Here is a 6,708-nt window from a genome sequence, read left to right as displayed (position 1 = left end):
TAATAGATGTATTTTCCTGGAGTTACCAATCTTTATCTGTTTAATGTGTTTTCTTCTTTTAAAAAGTGAACCAAGGAGAGACACAACAGAGTCTTGGGCCTCAGCTGTAAATCTGATCTTGCCATCAACAGGGTTAAATTTCATGGGTGGGTTCAAGTAGTTATTTTACTGTTGTGATTTTGAAAATCCCATGATTTACCACTTTTTATTTCCCAGAACTTCCACAGTGCTAATGTAGGGTCAGCCAGAGCCAGTATAAGATTCTATACTTAGACAAACACCTGGTCCCACTCAGCTAGTGTGAGGATGTCCACAGGTAGGTCATATTAAGCCTACAAAACCAAAGTTATTTATTGACAGCCTAGCAGCAGTGGTTTGGAGCTCAGAACAGCTTCCCCTAAGGAGACCTAATGTACATCAATGAATCCCCAGTCTAAGCAATTCTTCCATTTGAGATCTCACATGCCTTATTGATAGCTCTGCTCTCCTAGAACTACTTTAAAAATATATTTGCTTTCATTATAGAATTAATACATATTCACTATGGAAAAATCAGAAAATACACATATTTAAGATAAGATGATCGATCTACCATCCAGAAGTAATCAGCTATCTATCACATTGGTGTACATACAGAGGTGTGCACACACACATTTCAAAATGACACAATTGGGTTATTGTTCTGGAAGATACTTTTAAAATAAAAAAATACATAATTGACATTTTTCTGTTCAACAAATATTTCCAAGATATCATTTTTAATGACTGTACAACATTCTATTGTATGGATGTGGCACATTTATGTAATCAATTTCATTTTTTTATATACTTTGGTCATTTTCTTGGACTATTTTTGAAAATGTAAACATTTATTTCATTCTAGAAATGATTTTAGAATAGAAACATACTTTATTAAATTTTTTATTAACGTATAGTTGGATAAAGGGGAATGGAATAGAAACATGATTTTTAAAATATTAGTTGCCATGAATGACTTTTGTATCCCTGTTTATTAAAAAATAATGACGCTTTACTTCAAGTGTTAACTCCCTTTTGAGTACAGCTCATCGACACAGCAGATTTCTTCCTCAGTGGGAACCACGCCTTTAATAACCTCATTGTTCCTAATATCTTCCTATTCTTCCTTTTCTGAGATTCATTTTTTTTTTACCTTAGCCAAAAAGACCATGGTCATTATGTCTTTCTTTCTGTACCTACTCTTGGGGATTATCTCCTGAGCCTCCTGGTCAGGATTTGCTTTCAAAAAAAGAAACTTTAGAGATGTTTACTAAATGCAGGCATGCTTTAGAAGCAGCACTTTAGAGCCTCAGATGTCTTTGAAAATTTGTTGGAAAGTCCATTTCCCATGGTTAATTGGTGCTAATTGTTTTGTCTAAGATTTGTGGAGGGAATAGTGTGTTGACTTTCTTTTTATTAAAAAGATGCTAAAATTAATTCCCAGGGAAAGTAATTTGTGTTTTTCTACTAGGGCTTTCCCCAGAGGAATTAAAGTTTTATCTATTTAGAAGCACACCATTAAGGTTGGTCTCCAACTACAGGTAAAGAGAGCTAAAAATATGAGAGAGAGAGAAAGAGAGAGAGAGAGAGAGAGAGAGAGAGAGAGAGAGAGAGAGAGAGAGAGAGAGAAATCATGCCTTAACTTCAGAGAAAACAATAGAAGATCCTCAATAGGTTGAGTGCTCATATACTCATACACTTAGAAGAATGACAAAGAAAGATAGAAGTTTACATTGTTTTTTAATCAGGGAAACAAAGCCCATAATATATTTTTTTTAAATGGTTAATACCATATAAACTAATTATAACTATTTTTATGTAAGTCATAACCGGGGGCTTTGTTTTCTGATTTTCAGGGTTTTTTAAAATAGGCCATATGGTTGCTAAATTTTAAAAGTTTTTAAATAAAATCCAATTGTAGACTACCGTGCAATTCATACCACAGTAAAACAGTAAAAGGTAGTTACATTTTTGAGTTGCCTAGGAAGCTAAGAAGCTTCAGAAGGAAGTAAAGACTAATGATTGTGAGAGTACTATATTGAGTTTACTCCAGAGCCAGCAAAAATTTTAAATTCATGCACCATCACTAGATAGCTATGTGTCCTTAGTCACCTAACATTCCCTTTTTGTCTTTCTTCTACTCCATAAAATAAAAATAATAACAACAACAACAACATAATAATAGTAATTCTTATCTCAGAGGGTTGTTAAAAATAAATGACTTGAAGAACTGGAAGAATGTTTGTCTTTTCAGGCACAGTGTCTATTAGAGTTATTTCTTTGCCTAGATGGTGGAGTTTAAATGGTCTAAACTTTATGGCCATGAATTATTAACCTTGCTCCTCAACTTACTAGCTTTGTGAGCTAAGGAAAGTTACACATTTCTTAAAGCACCAAATTTGTTCATCTATAAAATAAGCACAGAGGGAGGGGAAAAAATAGTGTAGGTGATAGAGGCTCTGCTCATCCCTTTGGCAACCCAATCAAAATTGTGACGGAGAACCAAATGCAATGAAAAATTGCCTGGGATCTAGATGAGTAAGCCATACTAGGAAGAAATCTAAGAAATAACTCTGCAATGGCAGAAGGTAGGATGGGGTGAAGACGTGGAGCTGCCAGGTCTCAAGTGGCTGAGTGAGGCAGAGGCTGCAACAGCAGCAGAGCCTCTTAAAGGGGCCATGTCCACGAGCAGATATTTGCGGTCTTGAACCTGCTCCCTCAGAGCACCAGTGCTGATTGGGCTGGGGGCCGGGGGCACCAGGGACTTACAGGGAGACATTGTCAGACTGAGGGTCGAAGTGAGACTCACTCTGTATTCATTGTCCCCTGTTGAGCCCTCCCCACTCCCAGAGTGTGGACACAGCACCACCATGGCTGTGACATCATCAAACCGGATAACAGAGGTCGCTCTGCCCAGAAGATTCCCTGAAACCCTGCCTCTCCCAACTCATGGGCCCACCCAAGCCACATGCAGGTATAGCCTCAGCGAGTCAGGGGCTCTTTGCTGAGCTGTGCCTAGACTCACACTGGAGGCAGCTGGCCTTAGTTTCTGGCATGGCCTTTTGAGGCAACTATAAGCACAGCATCTGTGGATTGCTTGTTGAATTTTCATAGGTGGCCCCAGAGGGGCACAGGCTTGGGCTAAATTTGGCCTGTAGCTGAGCCTCTCCAGGACTGTGCCATTGGACACCTACTTCACAAGTCCATACTAATAAGACTGGGAGAATTAAGAACTTTGCTTAGTACATAGAAACAGACACAGAAAGACAGCCAAAATGAGAAGACAAAGAAATAGAAACCATATGAGAAAACAGAACAGAGATCCAGATATAATGGAGTCAAGTAATCTAATAGATGCAAAGTTCAAAACACTGGTTATAAAGATGCTCAATGAACTTTTAGGAAGTGTAGATAAATTCAGTGAGAACTTCATCAAAGAAATATAAAACATAAAAATGAAAATGGGAGTTATAAAAGGGAACCAGTCTGAAATGAACAACACATTATCTGAGATTAGAAGTATATTAAAGAAACAGAGTGAATAAAGAAGAGGGTCAAATACCCTATCTAGAGGATTGGAAAGCCAAGGACACTCAAACAGAATGGCAAGAGATAAGAGGCCAAGACTATAAAAATAATTTAAGGAGCTTATAGGACAGTATTAAAGGTCAAAATATTTGTGTCAATGGGTTCCTGAAAGAAAACAATATGTCAAACAGCTGTTTGAAGAAATAATAATGGAAAACTTTCCTAATCTAGTGAAGGAAATATACATACAAAAATACAACCCCAGGAAGCTCAGAAACCCCCAAAACCAGGGATCCAAAGAGGTCCAAACCAAGACACATCATAATTAAAATGCCAAAGGTTAAATACAAAGAAAGAATATTAAAAGCAGCAAGAGAAAAATAGATAGTTACTTCTAATGAAATACCCATAAGACTGATAGCTGATTTCTCAAAAGAAACTATGCAGGACAGAAGGGCTTGGCAAAAAATATTCAACAGGGTGAAGACCCAGGATCTACAACCAAGAATAATTCATGCAGCAAAGCTATCATTTAGAGTTAAAGGACAGATAAAGAGCGTTCCAGACAAAAACAAGCTGAAGGAATTTATCACCATCAAGCCTATATTATAGGAAATGTTGGAGCGACTTCTGTAAGAAAAAGAACATGTATCAAAAACAAGAATAAAGAATGATAACAACTACATTCCTATCAATAAGTACCTCAAATGGAAAAGAATTAAGTGCCCCAACAAAAAAGTGGATGAATGCAAAGGAAAACAAGAACACACTACATATTGCCTATAAGAGACTTGCTTCAGATTAAAAGACAGACTAAAAGAAAAGGGATGGAAAAACATATTGCTTTGATGGACCTAGAAGGTATTTAAGTCAGATAGGGGAAGATAAACACTATATTGTTTCATTTATATGCAGAATCTAAGAAATAAAAAGAACAAACTAATCAAATACAAACTCACAAATATAGTGGATAATTTGGTGATGGATAGAGTGGAGGGGATTGGGAGGCTGGGAGGTTTGAGCGAAGGGTTAAAGAAGTACAAATTAGTGGCTGATGAGTGGTCACGGGGATGGGGAGCACAGCAGAGGGAATACATCAAAGGAGGGAGAGAGCAAATGGGGGGATCATTTTACGAACTATATAGATGTCTAACCAATGTACTCTATACTGAAACTAATTAAAATAAATAAAATTTTTAAAAAGTAGAACACAAAAATTAAATAAAATGAAATAAAATAAGCACAATGATGTATCTTTATCACAGGGTTAGTATGATGATTAAATGATATAGTCCATGTAAAGTGTTTACAAAAGTATCTGGCACATAATAAATGTTCACTAATTATTTTCATCAATAGTTATTGTCATTAATATTAAACTAAACTTTTCTAACCAGTAATAAGTAAGATTACTTATTAGCTTTAAATTCTACAATATGGTTGCTCATAAAATGAAAGTTGAAGGTCATGTATATTTTCCATTAGAAAATAAATTGAAAATAGGCCATATGGTTGCTAAATTATACTGGAGTTTTTTTCCAGATCACCATGCCTGGAGCTCTGTTAGTACTAAGTATATAGAATTGTTTTTTTTTACTTTTATTTTCTCATGATGGCAGTGTCTGTGATACTTTATGTCCATGGCTTTGTCAGTGGTCTTTCTACATTTAGAGAAAACATTACAATGGATGAATAGGTCCAAGGTTGTTCTAATTTTAACAAATTCTAGTATTCTATCAGACAAATTTTACAGTAATAGAATCACCAGTCTTTTTGTTGTTAACTAAATGGGGCTGAAGAAACTAATCTCTATAATTTGGCATGGCTCTTATGCTCATAATGTTTTATTTTTCTCAGAATTTTTCTCATATTTTCTCCTCTGATTCTCATTCTTCCCATTAGGACCTGCTGAGAAATGAATAGCTTATTTGACCTCCTTTCTACCTAATTTGAAATGTTCAAATAATACCTTAAGCACTTCTGGTCACACACACAAAAATGTGTCTACTTGAAGCCCATCGTTGAGACACTTTTTGGCACAAGAATAATTAATGTCTTAGCTTGGACACTCATCGCATATTGCTTCTGGATGAAAATTTTGATTAAATGGATGTTAAGACAAGAGGATTTGATTAGCAGTTCACCAAAGAGATTATTATTCAATTGCTACTAAACCAAATAAGTTACTTGTGGCTGAATGTGATTGCCCTAGGACTGTTTTTTCCCCTTTTGATCCAGCAGGTTGGTTGCTAGTATAATAAAAAATAATGCCATTCAGTCACTTTAGTAGCAGACGTCATTAAGCCATAAAGGTTATAAGCTTATGTCATCAGATTCTCTTCTTGGCATTCTGCCCTCCACTCTGAAATTACTGATCAAATTACTGGAAAAGACTCTTCCCTTGATTTATCGTTGCATAAAGATTTCATTCTTTAGTTCTTAAAGAAATTATCCATCACAGCTTGTTTGTTTTTGGTTTCCTTGAGTAAGGTCAAAAAAGGCCCCAAATGAAGACTAAACAAAATTGAATTCTTCTCCAGGTCACAAATTATTTCATCAAAACTATTATTTCTCTTTACTTTTCTGTATTAAACTTTGTTTCATAATATTACCTCAGTAGCACATGGAGAAGTGAAATGAGTTATTACAAAACCATATTCCACAATGTATACTCTATAAAAAGGTGTGGGGAACATTTAGTCTAACCTGGCTCTCTCTTCAGAGAAAGCTGTGTATAAAGAAGGAATTTTAGGCTATAAATTTATATTTATGTATATTTTATTAATATACATTTTGTTGATTGTCTAAATCTACTTACACATATAACAGTACTTTTAGGTTGTATTATTACAATTGAAGAGTAGTTTTAAGAGTTTTTGTTTCTTAAGCCTTTATAATACTTCTGGTTGATGAGAACCACAGTTTGAGTTCATTGTGTTTTTCTCCGAGGATGGTAGTAGGCAAGAAATGTGACGGGGAGGATGATGGTTGATTTTTGTTATGATATTCATTTCTACCTATAGAGGAAGTTACAACAATCCATTTACTTAGTCATGACAATTAATCAATCTACTTTCTATGTGGCCAGTTCCGGAGTTCTATATTCTAAGTGGTACATAAAAAGATGAGAAGAACCTATACATTCAGACTCAAGAAGAGCTT

Source organism: Rousettus aegyptiacus, unplaced genomic scaffold, assembly GCF_014176215.1.
Source record: "Rousettus aegyptiacus isolate mRouAeg1 unplaced genomic scaffold, mRouAeg1.p scaffold_m13_p_7, whole genome shotgun sequence".
Lineage (NCBI taxonomy): Eukaryota > Metazoa > Chordata > Mammalia > Chiroptera > Pteropodidae > Rousettus > Rousettus aegyptiacus.
Note: the sequence above shows the minus strand (reverse complement) of the source record.